This window comes from Canis lupus, chromosome 20 (genome assembly GCF_048164855.1).
Source record: "Canis lupus baileyi chromosome 20, mCanLup2.hap1, whole genome shotgun sequence".
Lineage (NCBI taxonomy): Eukaryota > Metazoa > Chordata > Mammalia > Carnivora > Canidae > Canis > Canis lupus.
Window position 1 is genome coordinate 42,210,612 of NC_132857.1, and position 22,760 is coordinate 42,233,371.

The 22,760-nt window shown below is 45.3% G+C and overlaps 1 protein-coding gene across 6 annotated transcripts in view; it reads left to right on the plus strand.

Moving 5' to 3' along the window:
- The window catches only part of MGAT5 (alpha-1,6-mannosylglycoprotein 6-beta-N-acetylglucosaminyltransferase), a 339,881-nt gene that overhangs the window by 71,695 nt on the left and 245,426 nt on the right, over nt 1–22,760 (plus strand). For 2 of the 6 annotated variants that reach the window (XM_072789001.1, XM_072789003.1), the window contains exon 3: nt 19,895–20,021. The exons of 2 other annotated variants lie outside the window; for them this stretch is intronic. The gene's annotated coding sequence lies outside the window, so the exon portion shown is untranslated. Of the gene's footprint in view, nt 1–6,100; nt 6,201–19,894; nt 20,022–22,760 lie in introns of those variants that run through there. 2 more of the 6 variants (XM_072789005.1, XM_072789004.1) reach the window with 2 other exon arrangements.

Here is a 22,760-nt window from a genome sequence, read left to right on the forward strand (position 1 = left end):
GCTGCATGTGTATCATTTCAGAGAAATTAACTACTTTTCATATCTTCCAAAATTGGTGATAGATTTGAAAGTAAACATTAAATTCCACTCTGGAGTTTTTCTGTTAAGCCAGTGTTTCGTGGGGAAATCTTTGCCACAGAATTTGACTAAGTCCTTAGAGTACCAAATTCCCCTCCTTTCTGAACTGCGCGTCTCTGCCTCCCTTCCTCTGCTGCTCCTGGGAGGGCAGTATGTTTTCTCGGTTCCCCAGAGGACTGGGAAGCTGGTGTATTCCAGAAGCCAGTCTCCTAGGGTGGGGCCGGAGTCTTGGCAAAGTGGTAAAAGAGGTGGGACCAGCTGTGGATTGAAAGTCACTTTCTTGTTTGGACCACCTGTGGATTGCCGGGCTCTTCTGTGGAAGCTGGTTTTTCAGGGCTGGGTGCGGGGTGCTGGCTGCAGCTGTATTTTGTTTGCTTGTTCTGTTTTCTTTTTCTAAAAACGGTAGCCAGAACCTCAGACTTCCATTCACTCTGTGGGGATGGACTGTTAAATCTTTCTTTAGAAAAACTTAGTGGTTCTTACCCTTTTCTGCATGCTGGTCCATCAACTCTTTGATGTCCACATTCTCTGATTTTCTGTGACTGTTTGATCATTTCAGTCTTCATTCTGTGGTTTTGTTCCTCTAGTCATTCTGGAGTTTCTTTTTAGGGTTGGCCTAGAATCCTTTGCCCCTTCTGTTCCTCCTTTATTGTTGGAACTTCAACTTTGGGGAAGGTTACTCAAAAATCCCTTGTTTGGGAAATGTTTCTGTGCAGTGATTAGGACCCATTGTTGCTCATGAGTCCCGTTAGTACTTGAGGGGAGCATGTATTAATCGGGTACCAATTGGGTCCCTGCATGTAGAAGTGGTGCAGATGGCAGGATTAAAAATGGTCCTTGCCAACAAAGAACTTCAGGGGTCTGATGAAAAGTACACCTCATACACAGACTGTTAAAGCCACTAATTGACCAGAAGTATATTTTGGAATGTTTGAGGATTTATTTTCTGTCTCAGGCTTTGAAATTAAGAATTGATTACATAGTCCTATATGGATACCAATGTCTTTTGTTTGGACAGTGATGACAGTTTTAGCTGACTGTACTGCCCCATGATAAGGCTGAGGAAGTCACAACTTTGGGGAAATATTCCAGAGATATATGGTTGACTGATCTTGGTAAGGACATTACTAATAGTCACGCTTGAAGGGTTTCAAGAGATTTTGTGACAAAGGAATATAGCCTTTGGCCTGAGTGCTTCGACCAGGGCTGTTGGGAGGTCCCCTGAAATCATCTTCCTTTGTGAGTTCTTCTGGAAATTTCTGTGGTATCTGTAGTGATGCTGCTTTGGCAAGGGTGCACCTGTTCTGTTCCCCTGGACCATGGCGGTTGTTGCCAGTTAGTGGGTGCCTCTGGTCACTCTTTTTTTTCTTTCTCTATTTAGATACTCTGTCCTTCACCCTTTAAAAGTACATTGGTACGGTCAAGTGTCCTTCAGTGTCACCTCTGTTATTAGCCCTCCTCCATTTATTCATTCACTTCAGGAACAGTTGAGCACTTAATGTGCAGTAGGCCCTGTTCTCATCACCAAGGAAGCAGTGATGAAGAAAACAGATGAGTTCTCTGTTCTCATGGAGCTTATCTTCTGGCTGGCAACCTAAACAGGGGAATTTCAGATAGTTAACTGCCTGTGAAGGAGAAGGAAAGGTCAAGAGAAATAGGCATTTCCTAAAATGGTCAGGGAAAACCCAATCTCCAGCATTGGAACCGTGAGTTGAAGAGGAGTCTGCGTGGAAGGACCTTGGCAGGCAGAGGGGAAAGCATGCGTGAAGATCCAGTGAGGTGCGTGTGCAATGGCCCTATGTGGGGAAGAGACAAGGATGGAGTGATGTTGGCGAGATCGTGGAGGCCAGCTCTGCATAGTCTGCATATGGCCACAGTAAGGAGTTTGAATTTCCTTTAGATGCAACAATAAGTCATTGTAATCATGAGGCAGCCCTAGGAAGGGCTTGTAAATGGCCTCACGTTTTCCGTCGCTGCCAATATCCTGGGTTAGCTGCTTTGTATGTGGACATTGGAGATCCAAGGGCCAGTTAAAAATGTTATTTCCTTCCTAGAAGTGACAAGACTTGCCATCTTCACTGCCTTAATACATTCGTCCCACACAGTCGAGGCCTTTATCTGCCACAGCAGAAGCTATCCTGTGTGATTGTCTTGACTAGTGGAGGTGCTTGGGGCCACTCTGACTGCCCATCTGCCCCAGCTTGCAATGAACTGGTGCTCCTTCTTAACTCTTACTGGTGTAGTGACAGTAAGGGAAGCACACCTAGAGCTGATCATCGTCACCTGTACTTCCAGTCCCGTGGCTGTCTTCCTGTATCCTCTCCTTTCCTCCTTCCCCAACTGAGGCTCTGTCTCATTTGTATCTCCTCCTCTACTGTTCCTGTAAATTTTTCTCAGGGCTTGTAAAGACTTAAAGGTCATGTGCCATGTAGCATAATAAAATGTGCGTCCATGGACTTTAAGTTAGGACATGGCCTGAGTTTCCTATAAGCTACTTTGGATTCTGAACACAAATTAAAAAATGGATGCATATCGGGATACCTGGGTGGCTCAGTGGTTGAGCAGCTGCCTTCAGCCCAGGGTGTGATCTGGGCCCTGGGATCGAGTCCCATATTGGGCTCCCTGCAGGGACCCTGTTTCTACCTCTGTCTGCATCTCTCTCTCTGTATCTCTCATGAATAAATAAAATCTTAGAAAAAAATGGATGTATATACTTCAATTTCGGGGAGTTTCCATGTTGTATTTATTTGTACATCTAGGGCCCATTAGAGCCCATAGATGTAGGTTGACCAGTGAGCCGATAAGTACAATAAAGTGTTATGTGGTAATATAAAGGCGGGCTCGGTGGGAGCACCACGATATGTCCTTGGGGAGCACTCAAGAAGGGGTTGTCTGCTGGCTTTGAACTGGTGGACTTGGGGGTGGGATGTCAGAGTCTTCTCTTAGGCTTTGGGCATAATAAGCCAATTGTTTTTGACCTGTCCTTTCTATTGAGAAGCTTCTTTGCTTCCATATTCTTCTCTATCAGGGAACATCTGACTAGGGATGGTGGGGAGGGTTGGAGAAGAAAGAGTTTGCAGTCAGATGCCCCTTCGAACCCCCCGGAGGCCCCTCAGAAAAGAAGCCACTATCTTCTGCTGCACCCTCTCAACCTATGACAGCTCCAGTCAGGGTGGAACAATTTTTATGATTTGTCTTCGGCTCCTTTTCTCCTTTTGCCTTCAGGGTGACCTGTGCTTGTCAGATCCCCCGAGGCGTGTGTTATTGTCGAGTGAGGTAACAGTTGCACAATGCTAATGAGAAAACCGAATGGTTGTTTGAAGTGGCCTTGGTGGCTGCCGGGCGCCAGCATCTTTATCGGCCTGACACACTGTTTGGGAGCCTCCATTCCCCGTGCCAAGTGCCTGTTGCCTTTTTTTTTTTTTTTTTAAGTTGTTATTAATAAGTGTATAGTCACTACCCATCCCTCCAGAAGCTGCTGATTAACACTCAGGCTTAAACTGCTCCAGGCTAATATGTAGTTTGTTCTTTGTAATACAAGCTGCCGGCATTGGGTATGGTTGTTAAATTATTTCCCTTTCTATGATTATTAATAGTTGATTGATACTAATGAATACATGCAAACAGTTTGATAGCATTATTATTATTATCATTACTGAATACCCTTGTAACCACCTAACCCCGGACCTTGGAATTGCCAATGACTTGCATCTGTATGTTCCTCTTCTCTTCAATCCCCTACCTCCTGCCCCAGCAAGCAGTAGCCAGGATTTGAAGTTGATTGTGCTCTTGCTCTGCTTCTCCAGCCCTGTGGCTGACCCAGGGCTCAGTATCTGCACAGGAGTGCTGCTCTAGGTACCCACTGCTGGCTGCCAGCTTGTCGGGCCCAGCTCGCTTTTTTTCTTTCCTTTCTTTGAGGGTGGTAGGTGGGGACTGTTCTGGGATTTCCCCTACTTGTGAGATTAGCAACAGCATCTCAGAGATGACATTTGAGTCAAGACCTCCTAAAATCATTCTCAGTCCTGTAAGGCCCATCCCCCCCTTTTAAAGATTTTATTTATTTATTTGAGAGAGTGATACAGAGCAGGAATGGGGGGGAGGGGCAGAGGGAGAGGGAGAAGAAGCAGGCTCCCCACTCAGCAGGGAGCCCACTAGGGACTTGATCCCAGGACCCTTGATCGTGACCTGAGCTGAAGGCAGATGCCTAATGACTGAGCCACTCAGGTGCCCTGTTGTTTCCTTTTATAACAATTTGTCTTGTAATGCTCTCTTTGACGTCCTGAATGCAGGCGGTAGATAATAGAACCTACTAGCACACACAAGTAAAAACAAAATTAGTGCCATTTCCTAATATAAAAAAAGAAATGAAAGTAATGCATAATCAAATAGGTAGTTCATTATCTAATTGCTTGGGCCTGACTATACTAAGAAGACAAAATGAAGTAGTCAATTAGATCCCTAGACCTACTGATAAAATCACCTATAAATGTAACAACTCCAGACACAGGGTTGATTTGGTGACTCATATTCCAGAAGTAGTCATCAGTGATTCAATTTTTTTTAATGGTTCATAGCTTGTGGTAAAGTTTAGAACAAAATATAGTGTATTTTTGTTTCATCATACATGATAGTTGCATTCTGGGAAAATTTAGATTATGTTAAAACTGCAAAAAGTAGTTTGTCCTCATACCTTCTTATCTATTGGGTCCTGGTCACAATAGATCAGAACCTCTGGCTGTCTTCCTCATTTATAATGCAGATTCCTGGGCTCTGCCCCTGTTTTTTTCAGCAGGTATGGGGTGGAGCTCTGGAATCTACATTTTTGGGGAGCATCCCAGGTCATCCCCATGCAATTAGTGGGTCCAGGGACAAGCTTTGACTATTTGAGATTGTCCGTCTTTATTCACCTTGAGTGCTCTGTGAGGGAAGTTCTAGGGAAAGGGGCCAGCTGGGGCTTGTTCATCTTAATATTTAAGAACAGTCAGTCTTCCAAGTAAGCTATGGATCAGATTCGAGAGGCATGATCAGAATTTTGGTGAGTCTGTGAGATATGTTTCTCGCTCCATGATTCTTGCATTAAGAAAAGCATTTCCAAGAAGCTGTGGTGATGGAGGCATTAAAAAACCTAGAGTATCCAGGGTTCCTGGGAGGCATGCAAGTATGAGGAGGCCAGATGGCATCCTGGAAAAGAGTGTGTACAGATCTGGACTCTGTTGTGCAGCACTTTGGAACTTGTGGTCTTGGTCTTTGCTCCACCTCTTCACAGGGAGTGAGGGGACCTCTTTGACTCTCCAGGGCCCAAGGGACTTTGGGCGTATGGGACTCCCTTCCATTTATAATACAAAGAAATCGAAAAATACTGCATGTTGGAAATTACATTGTATAATTGCATCCAAGGTGAATTATATTCTTCTGATTTTAGAGGAATAAGAGCATTTTTGTGGCCCCCAAAAAGTTTTGTGGGCCTTAGGCACTGTGTATGCTGAGCCCTGTGGATGAGTTGACCTTGTGCCTTCCTGAACATGGATTTCTTCACCTGAAGAAATGAGGTAGTAGTCACTTTGCAGGTATGTTGTAGGCATTAGATATGGTATGAGCAAAACCCTCTAGCCTATTTACTACCTGGCCCAAATTGGAGCTGTTGTATACGGGCCAAGAGGAAACATTCAGTGTAAGAGTGAACCTTTGTACAGGCACTTAGAAAAGGATCAAGCTTGTCCTTGTGGTTAATTTTTCTTAATTAATCATGTTTACATGGAGATCCTTTTCCCTCCTAATCTTCCTTTTCATTCACGCCAGCACTCATTGCACATATCTTCGTGATTCCCACCATCTGTTGAGTTTGACACCCCTCCTACCTCTTTGGGAGGATCATGCGGTCACGTATGCATCTTTTAAGGGAGAGTGAATGGAGATACATTTGGTCTTACTACTGGTGGGAGGATTTTTTTTCATCCCGGTACTAGAAATTCTACTTTCCGCCTGACGGCTCTTGTTCTAAACCGTGTCTCTTCCTTCCCAGGCTGCTGACGTCAGCTCTCTGGAAGGTGAATTGAGAGACTTGAAAGAAAACTTGGGTGTTGGCAAGTGGCGTGGTACCCTGGGCTTACATGAGAACCTTGGTGAGCCAGAACCCGACGAAGGAACGGGAAGTAACATAAAATGGAACACTAGGGACCTAGCTAGCTGGTAGAACAGGGCACACAGAAGGTGGGGAAGCCAGGAGGAGGGAGTGAGGATGAAGTGCAGGATCCCAGGACGGAGGGCTTGGTGCCTTCCTTTTGGAGCCCAGGAAATCATTATTCCTCAAAAACAAAGGTACTGACTAAAACAGTACCTTTTACGATAATCTGATACTGCTCTTGGGTTGTAAGTCCACTCAGCAGCTCATGAACAGGTATCTCCTGAGCTCTAGATAGGTGCCAGGCCTTGGGGGACACTGTGGCACAGAGAGGTCTGCCCTCAGCGAGCGTGTATGGTAATGGAAGAGAAACGCACGCTGCATCAGCAAACCAAGACCACTTCTGGTATTCCTACATGTTTGGAAAGTGTCAGAGTAGGTAGGGCAAAATGAAAGCCTGTGACTGCGGGGTTGCTCTCACTAGGCAAAGGTGAGACACGTTTGAGGGGGGGCTTCAGGGAGGGAAGGGGATGGTCATGGATGGATCTGATGGGAGGGCAGCAAGTTCAAAGGGCCTGGATCCAGGAGCATATTCCAGGAGATGACCGGTGGCAGCTGTGTGTGCCTGCTAGTACAGAGGGGGAGAGAGGAAGGAGAGGTTGGGGGCTGGTCACTGGCTAGATCTCATAGATCATGGTCCAGTGTGGAGTTTGAGTGCAGCTGAAAGCCCCTGGATAGTGTACACTTGGGAACATTATCTGATCTCTCCTTGGGAAAGATGACCAAGTGTCCTGCACAGGCTGGTGGGTGGGGAGAGTGAGCACAGCCAGGGCCTTGTTGCTGTGATCTGGGTGGGAGGTGAGGGTAGTGGGTTTGGGATTGACATGGCAGGGATGGTGGAAAACAGATTTAGGATAAATCTTTGAGGCAGAGCTGATGGAATTATGGATGGGTTAGATATGAAAGGTGGGATGGAATGGAGAGAATGTACAGGTGAAGACTAGGGTTTTAGCGCTGGGTACCAGTTACCGAGCTGATGTGTGCAGCTGTAGGAGATGAGCAGCTCTGCTTTGGGCCAGCTACGTTGCGGGTGTGCCTCCACATTCCAGTGGAGCTGACGAGCAAGCACTTGGATACTTGGATCTGGTGCTCACCCACGTTGAGGGGTCCAGGCTGGATATACGAATTTGATATCCTGGGACAGAGAGCACATACTAAAGGAGAGGAAGAGATCAGAGGTCTGAGGACAGAGCCTAGGGGGATCCTGACATGACAATTCTTGGAGAGCAGTCAGCCGGGGAATTACTGCAGTGCCTGGAGGGCAGATGAGTAAAAAGGAGCAGTTCTATAAATAGAAGTACCTATAGATGACAGAAAACCAGCAGCATAACATCATTAATAGGTGCTTAAAACTATGATGTTCTGGCCCTGGAATGCTAGGAAAGCTACCTGAAGAGGCTCTTCCTAATTGAGGAATACGGTCCTGTAGAGTGTTACATTGTCTTGTATTTGTGGTAGGGCTTATTGGCTTTCTGAGCAAAGCCCTTTGACATTTATGGATGGAGTGTATTCATTATTATTAAGAGGAATTCCCTGGAACGAGTATCAGTTCTTTTTTTCCCCTAAGCTCTACTCTCTGAATTACCATACAGTTTATTTAAGGAGCTTGTGATTGGTGAGAGGAAAGAGGGAAGGGTGATTTCTGAAGCTTCTAATGACCACTTCCTGCCAAATCTTGGCATTCTTTTACATCTCATGGGGAAGAGGAGTGTCATCTGGAGAGACAAAGGACCCCCAGGACGCTGAAGTGAATAGTAGGCATGGGCTAGCTCCTTCTACTCAGGCAGGCCCTCTCTTGATCTGTAGCATGTTTGGGAGGAAGGAGGTGTATTAGTCTCCTATTGCTGCCGTAACAAATTACCACGCTTAGTGGCTTAAAACCACATAAATCGATGTTCTGGTTGTGGAGGTCACAGATCTGAAATGAGTCTGTAGCGGCCTGAATGACGCCTTCCAAAGATGTCAAGCTCTAACTCCTAGACCCTGTAAGTATTAACTGGATGGAAAGAGACTTTGCAGAGGAGCAAGTGAAGCCTCTTGAGATGAAATGAGTATCCTGGACTGTAAGGATGGACCCTCGATGGCATCACAGGTATCCTTACAACAGAGCAGCAGAGAGAGGAGGGCTGCAAAGAGACAGCACAGGGGGAGTGTGGCCACGGAGGCGGAGGGAAATTGCGGTGATGGAGTCAGGAGCCAGGGAATGCTAGCAGCCATCAGGAGCTGGGAGGGCAGGGACGCATTGTCCCCGCAGGCCTCTGGTGAGAGGTGGGGCCCTCCTGACACTTTGCTTCAACCCACTAATGGTGATTTAGGACCTCTGAACTCTAGAACTGAGAGAGAAACATTTCTGTTACATTAAGCCACTAGGTGTGTGGCAATTTATTAATAGCAGCAATGGGAAACTAGAGAGTCTCATGTGTTCTTTTCTGGAGGCCCTAGGGGAGAAAGTTATCTTGACTTTTCAAGCTTCTGGGGGCTCTTCCATTCCTTATCTCATGACCCCTTTTTATCTTCAAATCCAGTCTGTCTTGACACTTTTTGATTGATTGCTTGATCCTAAAATCTGGGATCGAACAGTTGACACTTTTGAGACATTGACTTCTGTGCTTCCTTCCTCCACATGTAAAGGCCCTTATGATTACAGGGGACCTACCTGGATAATCCAGTATAATCTTCTTAAGGTCATAGATTAGCAGGCTTAATTCCATATGCATCTCTAATTCTTCTTTGCCATGGGAGGCAATACATTCACAAGTTCTGGGGTCAGGACAGGGGAATTTGGGGCGGGGGGGAGCATTATTTGGCCTACCCAGGGGGTAGTTACTCAATGGTTGTATGTAAGGTGAAGAAATAGATCTTCCTGGGCAACCTGACTCACTCATCTGAGGTTACCTGGCATGTGTATCCTCCTCCTCCAAATACAGTAGCCGGCCAGACTTTGACATTTTGGCTTCCAGATTAGGCTTTCTGAAGGCACATGACAAAAACCCCATGATGATACTAACAGGTTAAAAAAAAAAAAAAAAAAAGTTGCCTTCCAGAGACACTGATCATTTGCTTCTGCTAGGCTCCAAAGTGATTTTAAGAGCCTAGCAATGAATGACCTTGGAAGGCCTTGGCCTTGTACAGTTGTCACTAAGCTCAGACACCAGGCTGCAATGAAATATATCATTTGTGCTTTGCTGTCTACTATCCCTTGCTGCCACCAAGCCGCTCTCCAGGGGTCACTGCCTGCAGGCTTGGCGAAATGACTTGCCACAGCTCAGGGAAGTTGTAAGGAGAGGGGCCAGCATTTTTTTTTTTTTTACTCTATTGCCTTGTTGCATTGTAGTCAAAACTCAATAAAGGTTCATGAATCTTAGCTGGACTGTGGGCACACCTTGTTTGAAGGTGAAAAGACCTTGTGTTCTATTTCTAAAAGATTTCGTCTTTGTCACATTGCCTTCTAACCCTATCAGTTTTGTTGCTGTCATTCTAGAAAGGCCTGCCTGGGGAAGATAAGTGAGGGATGGCCAGGAACACAGCAAGTCAGCACTTAGAAGCAGTGCTTTCTGAATCTTGGTTGATTTATTATTTTTTTTGAAGTGGACCATTATTTTCCAAACTCCAGCCAGTTTTTACCATGTCTGTGTTACCACCTGTTACTTAAAATACTTGTCTCCAAATTTATTTTAAGTCATTTATTTTTAAGTTTTCTCTCATTCTCATTGACAACCTGTATAAACTTAGGGATTTGGTGTACTTGTGCATGTTAAAATAAATACTTAACTATTAGAGTGTGTATTTATGTGTACCATAGTGTCAATGTACCATACCTGGAAAAAACTGTATTAGACCATGGTGACTTTCTCAAGAGCCCAGAGTCCAAGGAAATTAGTCTTTGAGGATCAAGTCATCAGCCAGACTTCTGTTTGCTTCAGCAGCAAAGAGGGTGGCTGGCTAGCCAGTTAAGAACTTTTCAAGTAGGGTACCTGTGAAGCAGGGAGTGGACATACCTTAATTCCCAGCAAGCAAAGGGTGCAGCTTCTTATGCTAGTATTTATAATATAAATAATGTGTATGTGTATGTACAGGGAAACCTTCATCTTTACCTCCTTTGGGGATAAAGGGAAGGAAGAACTTACATTACTTTTATATGAAATGTTTAAGGAAATAGGATCAAAATAGAGCCTTCGCTGGAGCCATGGTAAGCCATGAAACTCAATATCCAAGGGATGTAAAATTTTAATAAACATAACTCTGTTTTTATTTGTTTTTTCTTGGCTGGGCTTTAAAAATATTTTTATATGTTCTTTGTCTTAATAAAATAAAACATGTTCTTTGTTTTAATAAAACTTTATCTAACTCTCAGCCTCTGGTGAAAATAAAAGAACTAAATAACAAAGAGGACCAGTAAGGAAGGACCCCGTTGTTGGAATCAATGTCACTTTTTCCAGATGTCTTGAGAGCAGGGTTGCCTGGTGGTCACTGTTCCCTCAGCATGGAGGAAGCTACATCCATGGAAAGACCATGCTGCATCCTACTACCCTGTGTCACCAGAATTTACCTGTCTTCCTCTTTTTATTGCTTTGGGGTCCAGGGGTGGGAGGCATTGTGTATGGCTTCTTTGTATATCATCATAAAACACTTTAAAATGATTAACTTGATTCCTTAGCCTCATCTTGCCTAGCTTTGAGAGAACGTAAAATCAGATTTCTCTGGAATTTGGGAGCATCTCCAACTTCCTCAAAAATTAAGGACCTTTTTTTTGTTTTTGTTTTTTTTTTTACCTAGGAAATTATGAACAAGACTTCAGATTTCCCATGTTAGCAGTCTGTTTCCCTCTTCCCCATCGTCTTTTCCAGAAATACTTCTTTATGATTCTATTGTAATCTATCAAACTACTATGTTTTAGGGAGCAGGAAGATGTCAGTAAGACCTTGAGATGTGTGTGTTGAGCGGTGGTGGTAAATGAACCTGCTGGAGTGCTGAGCTCCACGTGGCATAAATGCTGATTTGCTAAAGTGATGCTTGTGTAAAATATTTGACTCCTCTTCTTCTTGACATTGAGATACTGTTTTGCTCTTTGGAAGAGCTCTATCTGGACAAGCCTTTTGAATATTTGCATTTTATTTCCAGAGAGTCTTTGCTGCTGACTTGGGTAAAGGCATGACATTACATACCCCAATCACTTCATTTTCCTGGAGGAGAGAAAGGGAGCCAAGTGACAGGCTGGCAGCAAATTGGACTACTGGGCTGAAATCGCAGTGCGACAGATAGGTGGTTCAGAGATTGAAGTGCTGTTTTGTCTAATCAGATATTAGCCGGCTTTACAAAGGTTAAACACATCCAGGTAGTGAGACTTGGGAGTCTCTCCTTTTAAATCTTGCTTTCTGTGATGAGGAGGGTCATTGTCAGATGCTCTCAGGTCCCAATTGGGCCTTAAACCCCACCCTGGCCAACCTCACCTGTGATTCTATGATCCAGAGCTGCATCATGAAAACCAAGATGGAGCAATGGATGAGAACCTTAGAGTCTGTAAGAATTAAAGCTGGGAGCAAACCTGAGCCAATATTTCTACTTTAAAAAAGCAAACCAACAATAACAAATGAGGGGGATGCTCAAAGGGTGAAAGAATTTGCCCCAGGTTACACCACCAGCTGGTGCCTACTTTTTCCAGAGAAGGCAGCATCAGGAACCTTAGAGCCACCTAACAGCTGATCCACATTTTGATAGTCATTGAAGCAAAGTCACTTAACTAAGAAACTAGTGCCCCTGATTTTATTTTTAACTTTTTATTGATATCTAATGTACATGCAGAGAAGGACACCTGGCAGCTGTGTCGCCAGATGAAATTCTGCAGAGGGCACACACTCAACCTCACCATGCTCGTAGTCCGCACTTCCAAAGCTCTCTCATGCTCCTTTCTGGTCGCTACCCATCCAACCCAGCAGCCGCCGACCTGACCTTTAGCAGCACACATTACTTGGTCTGTGTTAGTGTTCTTTCTAAAAATGAACTCCTGCAGTGTGTCCTATTTCATGTTTCACTTCTGCTCTGTGTTGGTGAGATCCATCCATACTATTGTGTATAGTTGCAGTGGCCATTCTTTCTCCTTGTAGAGTATTCCACCGTGTGAATATGCACGTTTATTGATTCATATATTGACTTGTCGATCCATTCTGCCATAGGTGGGCATTTGGATGATTTCCATTTAGGGACAGTGCTTCTGAAAGCACTAGCATATTTCTCTCGGTGAGTGTAGGTCCACATTATAGTTGAGGATAGGCCTAACGGTGGAACATCTGGGTCACCATGGGTATGCATGTTCAGCTTTATGAGCTACTGGCAGTTTCCCTCAAAGGTTGTACCAGCTTGGACCTTGGCCAGCCGTGTTTGAGTGCCTTCCTCCCTTATATCCTCAGTGTACTTAGCATTTCCTGTCCTTTTCACCTTGGCCATGCTGGCGGGTCTGCATTGTTGTGATACTGGGATTTGGGATTTTTAAACTGACCCTTTACATTGGGTTCTGAAAGACTTGGTTGTGGGCTTTTGTTTTATGCTTACCGTGGACTTTGTAATCTTCACTGTTTTCAGACCGTGACCTTACAAAGGCATTATTATTTTAAGTTGCAAAAGAGGCTGATGCATTCTAACAGACTTCATGATCTTTCAGCTGTTCTGCAAGAGAGGCTTGTGGAGTTGGTGTCTTCGATGAAATAACGTGCTGCTCTCACCATATGTTTGGTCTGTTGCAGTGAAGATCAGAAATCAGGAACCAGGGCAGCAGTCAATGAGTTTAATTTAGTCTGGTTGAATTTGTTAGCATTGAACCTGGACACTTAAGATTCCTGCATAGGAGAGTCAGCAGGTGGAATGTGGTTAAGTCAGAAGCATGTGCACGTTGAGTTCCTGAGACTGGAACTCGATTTGCAGCTCTTGAGTAGGAAGACTGTTGCAGTCCCACATACATCCAGGATAGAGCAATTGCAAAGACAGAAAATGAAGATGAAGTGACTCAGAACCACTTGACACGTGAAAACACTACTACAGTGTTAGTTCTTTGTCCAGTTTTTTTGTTGTTGTTGTTGAGGCAGTTCCATGATCTAAAGAATTTACTTTGAAGATGCTGGACAAAAATTGAAGCTGGGCTGGGAAACAGTGCCAGTGTGTGAAGCATGCTGGAGAGACCCGGCTCCCCTTATGTAAGTGGGTAATGTGAATCATTTTCCGGCTATTTTCCTGAGAGTTTCACACCCAGCCTAGGAAGGTGATTCATGAAGACAGACTTGGCATTGTTTTTATGCTGCTCTAGCTGTTTCTGCTCTTCACCGAGGCACTGGCTCAGGTGTTCTGTGAAGGAGGGTGGTGGGGTAGGGGGCAAGGTGTCTGGAGATGTGATCCCTGAGCATGGTGGCCCTTGAGTTGACGGCTGGCTGAGTAGATTGGAACTCTGGGCTGCATAAGACAGGCATCTTGCTTTAGCACAGGGATGCTTTTGCCAGAAAATATAGCCACTGTGGACTTGGCAGAAGGTTGCCTTCAGTAGGATGATGGGATGATGCTGTTTCCTAGGACCCCTCTGACTTGTTTTCTCATTACCTACTCTGTGGATTGTGTTAGGAGGTTGTTAGCCCTTCTAGGAGGAGAAAAGTCCCTGGAGGTCGGTAGGATCCTCAGAGGCCCTGTGTCAACCATGCCCAGCATGGCATTGGGTAAAAGTTGAATGAATGTCTGTGTTTTTGGGATATGGCTTTCAGGACCTCGTTATTGCTGTTACTACAAATGTGATGTTTTATTAGGTGGAAGGGGATGAGTGTGCCTGAAGGGGGTGTGTGTGCTCGTGTGTGTACTGTAGTGTAGCAAGTGTGTTTTTGTAGCCAAAAGGAAGGTAAGGTGGGATGCCTGGGTGGCTCAGCAGTTGCTCAGGTCATGAACCTGGGGTCCTGGGATTGAGTCCCACAACAGGCTCCCCTCAGGGAGCCTGCTTCTCCCTCTGCCTATGTCTCTACCTCTCTCTGTGTCTCTTATGAATAAATAAATACGATCTTAACAACAACAACAACAAAAAGACGAAAGGAAGGAAAGGAACATTTTTTGAGCACTGATAGTTGCCCAGGACTGGGCCAAGCCTTTGGATTTTAATATTCTCTCATTCAGTCTTACTCAATACTCCATTTTCTGTATGTGAAACTGAGGCTTGCCAGGCTTCCTCATTTGCTAGACTTAGAGGTTTCTGGGAGAGCGGTGGGAAATCGGTGTGCCTAGTGGAAAACTGAGCTGACAGTTGCCCTCCAAAGGAAATTTGTTACGAAAGACACCGCTTTGGCCACCAATGCAGCAGGTACCCTCAGCAAGGACGTTTATTGAAGTGTTTTATTTCCAAAATTTGGTTGAGTTCGGGGGCTTCTGCATTATCATGGCTACAACCTGCCTTAGTTGAGAAAAATCGCTATGATTTTTTCATTTTTGAAGATAAGCCCTGGGCTTCCTGACCTGTTAGGGATTTCTGACTTCTCTAGTCAGCAAAGAATAAAGTTGGGTTCTTATCTAACCTCTTAGAGAGAGAAGAGGTCCACCAGAGTGAATTTGCTAAGTACAGAAGACCTCAAACATGTGGAGCACAAAACTAGGCATTTTGTTGACTGAAGGGGGGAAACATGGAGGATTAAAGGGAAAAAAAATGACTCAAAACATGGAAAAATGTGTTTAAACCTTCCCTGTTCACAAAAGGATTTCACCACCAGATACTGTTGGGCAGGAGCTGGTTCATAGGCAGGCTGTGTGCGTACAGAGAAGATGGACAGCATAGGCCATCAATACACACTTACTGTTACTGCTGGCTCCCAGGAAGAGTAATGGGAAGCACGTTCCTTTTTTTTTTTTTTTTTTTTTTTTTTTAAGATTTTATTTAATTATTCACGAGACACACAGAGAGAGGCAGAGACATTGCAAAAGCAAGCTCTATGTGGGGAGCCCAATGCGGGACTCAATTATTCCAGGACCCCGGGATCCCACCCTGAGCCGAGGGCAGACCCTGAACCACCGAAGGGTCTCAAGGGAAGCAGGTTCTTTTTTTTTTTTTTTTTTTTTTTTTTGGGAAGCAGGTTCTTGATCATCCTTTTCCACTTCCTTTCCTCAAGAAAGCTTATCAAAATGAGCAGTGGTAGTGTTATCGATGAGGGCAATGATGAATACACACCAACTTCAAGTAAATCCCATGTACGATTCAGAAATAGTTTGTTCACAGAACAGGAGACTCACTGCCCTTCCTTACAGAGATGTCACTACCTATAAATTAGAATGTTCATTCATCATCATTTAGCTATTGCCACATGACACAAGCCACCCCAGCACTTAGTGGCTTGAAACAGGAAGCCTTTTATTGGTGTTCCTGGTTGTACAGTTGAGTGGTTCTTCTGGTTGCAGCTGGATTCACCCATATGACTAGATATCAGTCTTCTGGGCTTTGAGCTGGGCTTTCTCACATATCTGAGGGGTTGGCTGGCTGAGTCTGGTCTTGGATGGTGTCCACTGGGACAGATGGAGTGCCTTCCACATGTGGTCTGCCCTCTTGCAACAGATGAGCCCAAGTCATTTTTGTGGTTTTTAAGGGGGTGAGCAGAACTATGCAATGATGCCTTGGTTCAGAACTGATATACCTTGACTTGTGGTGCATTTTATCAGTCAAAGCAAGGTGCAAGACCAGGCCAGATGCAGAGGGTAAGGCTAGCAATTCTTCTTGACGGGCGCTATTGCAGACTCTCATTGCAGGGTGCATGGGTCCAGGGAGTCCCATGATTGAGGCCATCAGTGCAATCAGTCTGCCACATTCATCCTTTCATTTATTCATCCCATAATCCTTGGGGTTCCTCAACAGTCCTTTGTTCTCCTGTTCCATTCTTTGTTAAAAGTCAGGAGAGATTCTGTACCATTTACTGTACATAGTCTCTAAGGAAGCCACTGAGTTGAGTCTCTAAGGTCCAACCAGAGGGATGGGAGAGCTGGACAAGAAGGTGGCCAAGAGTGAGAGAATGGGAGTAATCCCGGGGCTCTGTATCCAAAATGGGCTGTGAACCTAAAGGAAGGAGTGTTAAGTCTGTGAGTGGGGAGCAGCTTCCCAGAAGAGGAACGAAGTCACCCAGGAACTGGGAGCGGGAGAGGATTGAAGAGAAGGGCGGAAAGAGGGTGTACAGCAGGTAGAACAGTGCCAGGGTGGGGGTTGGAGGCAAAAGGACCTTAGGAGCTGCTTCTGGAATGCTCGGTTTACTGGAAGGGTGGGAGTGGCAGGAGTTGTGGTCAGAAGAGTATCCTTGGGCCAAGTTAGAAAAGCCTGTCATCAGGGGCTCAGACATAATTGATGGGCAGAAGGCAGCCGGTAGCAAGTTTTTTTATTTCTCCCCATTGCGGTGACTCATGTACCCAATGTAAGGAAGGAACAGACAGTATGATTATTGTACCCTGGTGCTCTTTCCTCATCAAAAGGAAGGCACGACAGCATAGTTCTGTGGATTCCAGATCGTGTGCTGTGGCGCTCTGGTGGGGGGATCACAGGGAAGTCACAGGGATGCCATGGGCTATCACCAAGTTGTGAGCAAAACACAGCTCCATCTGCCAGACGTCACTTAACTATTACTGTGAAGTTGTTTGGACCTAACTACCCAGGAAATGGAGCTTTTACTATTTCTTTTGCCCCTAGAGGTATAATGGGGGGGGAAAAAAAAACTGCATCACAAACAGCACTATAAAGCGACAAAGCTTGAGTCTGGGAGGCTCTGGTGAAGTTGGCCAGAGAACTTGGTTGGAATCTTGCCCTGTCTTGTTATCAGAGGTGCGACCACGGGCGGTGTGTGACTTTCTCTGACCTGTTTCCTCATCTGCGAAGAGTGGAGATGGCACTCCCTCCCACCCTGTCCCCTCACCAGGTCATTTGAGAGGAATAAATGAGTTCATATAAGGAAAGGGCTTTAATTTTTTTTTTTTAAAGATTTTTTATTTAATTATTCATGAGAGACAGAGAGAGAGAGAGGCAGAGACACAGGCAGAGGGAGAAGCAGGCTCCATGCAGGGAGCCCGACATGGGACTTGATCCCGGGTCCCCAGGATCACACCCTGAGCTAAAGGCAGGCGCCAAACCACTGAGCCCCCCGGGCTGCCCAAGGAAAGGGCTTTAAAGGGAGCCTGGCACTCTGTCCGCGCTCAGCTGGCAGCGGCCTTATTACCCTGGATGGTTCGGCCTTGCCCGGCAGCTGGGCGCTCGCCAGGCCAGTTGTCTGTCTGCGAGGCCCCGAAATGCAGCGCAGGTACCCCTGTGGGGACAGGAGGGCGAGTAGGGAAGCTCAGCAGCCTTGAGCAGCGGCGAGGACTGGCTATTCCTGCATGTGATCGGAGCCCGAGGGGACACTGCCACACCTCGTGTCCTCATCCACGGGATCCCCGCAGCCTCTCGTTGCAGGAAACTTTGTTTCAAGCACAGCTCTGGTGTCATGTGCTGCGCTCAGGCCGTGCATTCAAATTCTGGCCCTTTCCGTGCGCCGCCCCTGCTCTGGCCCAAGCCAAATGACCTGTCTCTACAGAAAAAGGCTCAGCTGATGGGAATGAGAGGTGAGGCCTCTACTTTGTCACCTCGTGCATTAAAGGACGGGGCAGGATGGCCTGATGGGGCGGGGGCACGGGCAGGTGGGGAGGTTCTCCCGCAAGCGCCCTCAAATCCTCTCTGCAGGCCGGTGGGCTTCTGTTCATAGGGAGAAGCTGGTTGTGGTGGCTCAGTGTCCCCCACTTCCAGTTGGTCTCCTCTCTTTTTCCGAAGAGGGCTTCAGGGTGCAGTGGGGTACAGTGCTTGCTCTGAGTGTGCATGCGTTTGCTGGTACCTCTCTGTGTGCCCTCGGGGGCGCGTGCAAGGGGGCCCATGGGTGCTGCTGCGTTTGGGATCTGCCCAGGCACCCCCCTCATCCCCCTCTCTCCAGCAGCCCGTCAGTCTCCTTTTGTCCAGGGAACTTTTTTTTTTTCCATTTTTCATCCCACAAACGTCACTCTGCTCCTGTCCCTGACTTGTAGCCGGGAGTTGGCCGCGGCCTCATTTCTCATTCTGGTCCTGTTCCTTTAGGAATCTGCCAAACCTCTTCTGCATTTGTTTTTCACCTCAGCACTCTCTTCTGTCAGCAGTTCAGTGAGCCCTTTCCAAGCTCATTTTTCCCCATTTGCTTCTTAATTAGTTTTCCCCTCCTGCCTCTCCTCTCCATGCCTCCATCCTGCCACCCTTCCAGTCCATGTCTCACGGTTTCTGGCCCGCTGTTAAGAAAATGTGGGTCGGAGCAATGTCAGTCACGGTTATTGTTTCCAGGCATGTGGCTTTGTCTTGAAATTTTCAGTTGTATTCGTTTGTCATCTTGCTCTGGAATAAGGCCTGCGACCTGGGTGCAGGCATTGCATTGACCTGCGATGGTGGTGAGTTTGCGGAGGCAGGGACTTGGTCTCTCCCTGTGGAGCATTTGTGGGAAAGGATTTGCATTTTAAAAATAAAGTGCTCTGAGTAAGTGTTAACCTGTATCTTTAAGTCTTTCTGAAGCCAGGAAGCCAGGCTTTGTTTTATAGATGCAGGCACAGTCTCTGAAACTCCTGAAATGTTAAATAACCATTAGTGTTTGTGTGTGTGTGTGTGTGTGTGTGTGTGTGTGTTTGTTTGTTTTTTTTTCTTTTGGTGGCGGGGAGAGTGCTCATAGCTTTTATCAGATTCCCATAGGAGCCTGCAGCCTCCAAATATTGGGACACCCTGCCTGGGTAATTTAGAAAGCCTAAAGAGGTTGGAAATTATAATACGTGATCTGGAAACAAAGGATAGAGGTCAAAGGAGCACATAAGAAAAACATGTTTCGAGGGCAGATGAAGCCCTTCTTGGGGCACCTGGCAGTGCACGTGTCCAGGACCCCAAACTGTGATATCTATACAAAGAGTGGTAGTAAAGGAGGTTGAGATTGGTTTTTGAAAGGCCCCATGCCCCCCTCCCCCAACGCCGTACTGATCATTACCCCTTAGGGTTGACTTGTGATAGACTGTTAGAGTTTAAGTGGAATAAAACAAAAAGGTGGTTGCCCTAGGAATTTCCATTGTGCAGCACACCACACCAAGCTCTGTCCTCTGTGGCAAGTTAGCTCGGCCCCTCAGGTGCACCGTGTAGCTGCAAGGAACAAAGATGGTCATGGTCCTTTCCGGAGCTCCTAGGTCTTTGCTACTCAAAGGGGCTGCACCCAGCAGCCACATTAGCAGTAGCTGGGACCTCTATTAGATAAGCAGACTCAGAGGCCTGCTGATTCACAGTCCGTGGAATAACCAGATTCCCAGGCGATTCATAGGTACAGTCAAGTTCAAGGACAAAATTCTAGTGCAGCCTGTTTCTTGGGCGGCAGTCAGAGCTCTCTGAAGCATCGTGTCCTGGGCATGTCCTGTCAGTGCTTCTGATGAAGTTCTGATTTCCTGTTATTTTTACAAGGAATTTCCATTCCAAGCAATTTAGATACATATCTTTAGGCCTGAATATGATTCTGTACCTTTCGGTTTTGTACCCTTTTGCAAATGTTCACAGGCAAATGCATAGATCAGAGTAATCCTTTTTTTTTTTTTTTTTTTTTTTTTGACTATCCACTTGACATATAGGGATAGAAAGATACCATCATACCCGCCATATGCAATCACCATAGAAGGCGCGGAGGAGTCAAGCAATAAGAAACTGGTGCTGCCTTTGAGAAAGAAGTCTGGTCCCTGGAGATAAGCACAGAGAAGGGTAATTTCATCTCATTGTATTGTATCTTGGGCTGGCATACGGGACCAGGGAGAAGAGCAGGTGGTTCTTTGCCTATGCTGAGGTGTCACTATACACTGTATATACAGTGTATCAATATACACTGATAGGTATGGCATGAAGACATTTTTAGGCCTTTACCAGACTTCTGACCTCTTCAGGGAGCTGTCCTCCCTCATGCCTTTTCAAACCTTAAGTGACTAGCACCTTTTGTGTGTTCAAGTAAGTAGTTCGAGTAGTCATTTGTTTGGTTACCAGCCTACTGATATGTAGCCTGAGAGAGAGCATTGAGTACTTGTTCCGCTGCTTTGCCCCTTGGCTAAGAATCCCTGCTTCCCACGAAGGGGAATGACTTCCCCTGTGAAGACTTCATGTCGTGATCTCCATTTGAAGGCATGTTACATTTAAATTTAACGCTTTTCCTTCCTTCCGAATTGCCGCAGCTTTGTCACTGATCCCTGTAGCAGAATTAGCCCCATTTGAAGATGGAGGAGGTGGATTTTGGCTCTCTCCATGCAAGGTTGTTAGGAGTTTTTCAGGAGGGAGAAACAATGATCCTACAATACATTTACTTTCTGTTGACAGGTATGGAACAAAAACTAGCTGGGAAATGAGAGTGTTTGTATCAGCCTATTGTGCTATACACACACACACACACACGCACATATACATATATGTGGCAAAATATATATATAAATATATACATATACATTTATAAAATATAAATGTACAAATATATATATTTATATATGTACAAATGTGTGTGTGTGTGTGTGTGTGTATATATATATATATATATATATATATATATATATATTTTCTTTTTTTTTTTTTAGTAGAATCTCCTTTTCTATACCCTAACTTGGTTTTCCACACTCTTTTGCTTGGAAGTCAAATTTGGAATCAAATTCTGTAATCATTTACTTGCTGGGTATGCTTTGGAAGTATAGTTAGCTAACTCTCTGAACCTCATAGGTAAAGTGGGGGAGCAAATATTGAAAAATGATAATTAAGAATGAAATGAGATGGTGTATGCAGAGGGTCTAGTAAAATTTATGCAATCACTAGTTTGATACTGAGTGCTAATATTTAGCGGGCATAGTTGCTGAAACCGTGTGCTCATCACCATGTTGAAATCTACCCCGAAGGAAAGCAGCAAACATGACCTGCCCTTGGGATCTTACAGTGCTTTACTGTATGAGTGAACTAAAATGTGAGACAAGGAACACAGATGTGTAAAGCAGCCTGCATTAGCTTCCATGGAAGATTGGAGAACCATGCCCCAATTACTCAGTTCCTGCCAAGGGCCCCTCACAGGAAGGAGTTCAGTGTTAGCGGCAGTCCCATTTGTCAGGAGATGTTAGAAACCCAGATTTTTATGTGAAATCTTGTTTTTCACATGTTGGTAACTAATTAAAAAAGTCTTCCTGACCTGACTTCTAGTCTAGCACCAAACAACAAGAGTGTATCCTTATCAATACAAGTATTTTTGATGCTCTGCCCTCTTTGATTCATTGCTTCACCACAAAGTATAGCCCTGATCTTCCACCCACCTTCCCTTCCATCCTTTCTCCCACCACAAGGACACACACCCAGGGTCTGGATCTCAGAGCCTTGTCTCTACTTTCCATGTAAATCATGGGTTGCAACAGTAAAAGACTTCACCATGGGTAGTCCTTGTCTATGAAACAAAACAGTTTAAAAGCTGGATTGAGTTCTAGGTATGGTCTTTTTACTATTCTGTTTTAGTCACTGTTTGTGCTCAAACCCAAAAATTAAAACCTGAAATGGTGAATTTTAGAGACAAGCTCTTCTTGGCAGGACTTGCACTTATATCCGTTCCCTGCGAGATGTAGCATTTATGAATCCTCAAGTTCTGAGCTACCAGTTTTGCCTAACACAAATAAAAATCGCACCTCTCAAAAAACATTGGCACCAGCCATTTGGTTAGTAGGATGTTTTTGATAGGCTACGTCCTGGAAAAGCTCAACTGTAATACCTCCTTACCTTTGAATTTCACTTTATGGTTTCTGGGGTGAACCGGGCAGGGAGGGCTTCCTAAACAAGACAAGGCTATTGGTGTGCTCTAGGATCCTAACTATGATTTTCTGCAGCATCTCATGCGGCCTCAGACTGTTTTTGGTTCATGATGGGTGGGAACTGCATGTTCTTTGGTCAGTCCATGGGCTCTGGAGTGGCAGCTGCTGGTGTTAACAGGTTGTCTTGGAAATGGCTGTGGAGCATCACAAGTGGGAGGGAACCATGTTTCTTTGACCTAGACTAGGCCCTGTCATTGACTTTCACTCACCGGCCACCCATTAGAGAGATGAAGCCCCGCCTGGCTTAAAGGCTCCAGGCAGGGAAGAAATGGATCTGGAAAATACCAGGCTCATGGTGGTGATTTCCAAGTGAGAATAACAGCACAAAATTGGAAGGATTTATACAGCGAGAGTAATCTTTCTGATGAAAGAGGAAAGGTCGGGGATATTTTAGTCATGGTTTCAGGGCATAATAATGAGAATGGTACAGAATTAGTATGGGATCAGTCCCAGAAGTAGCACTTGCTGTTATAATATAATATAGTGTGTGTGTGTGTGTGTGTGTGTGTGTGTGAGAGAGAGAGAGAGAGAGAGAGAGAGAGATTTTGTGTGTTTTTAGGAGGGTAGGGAAAGAAGAGCTGTGAAGCGGAAGGGCATTACTTTGAAGGGAAGTGGAGAAAGA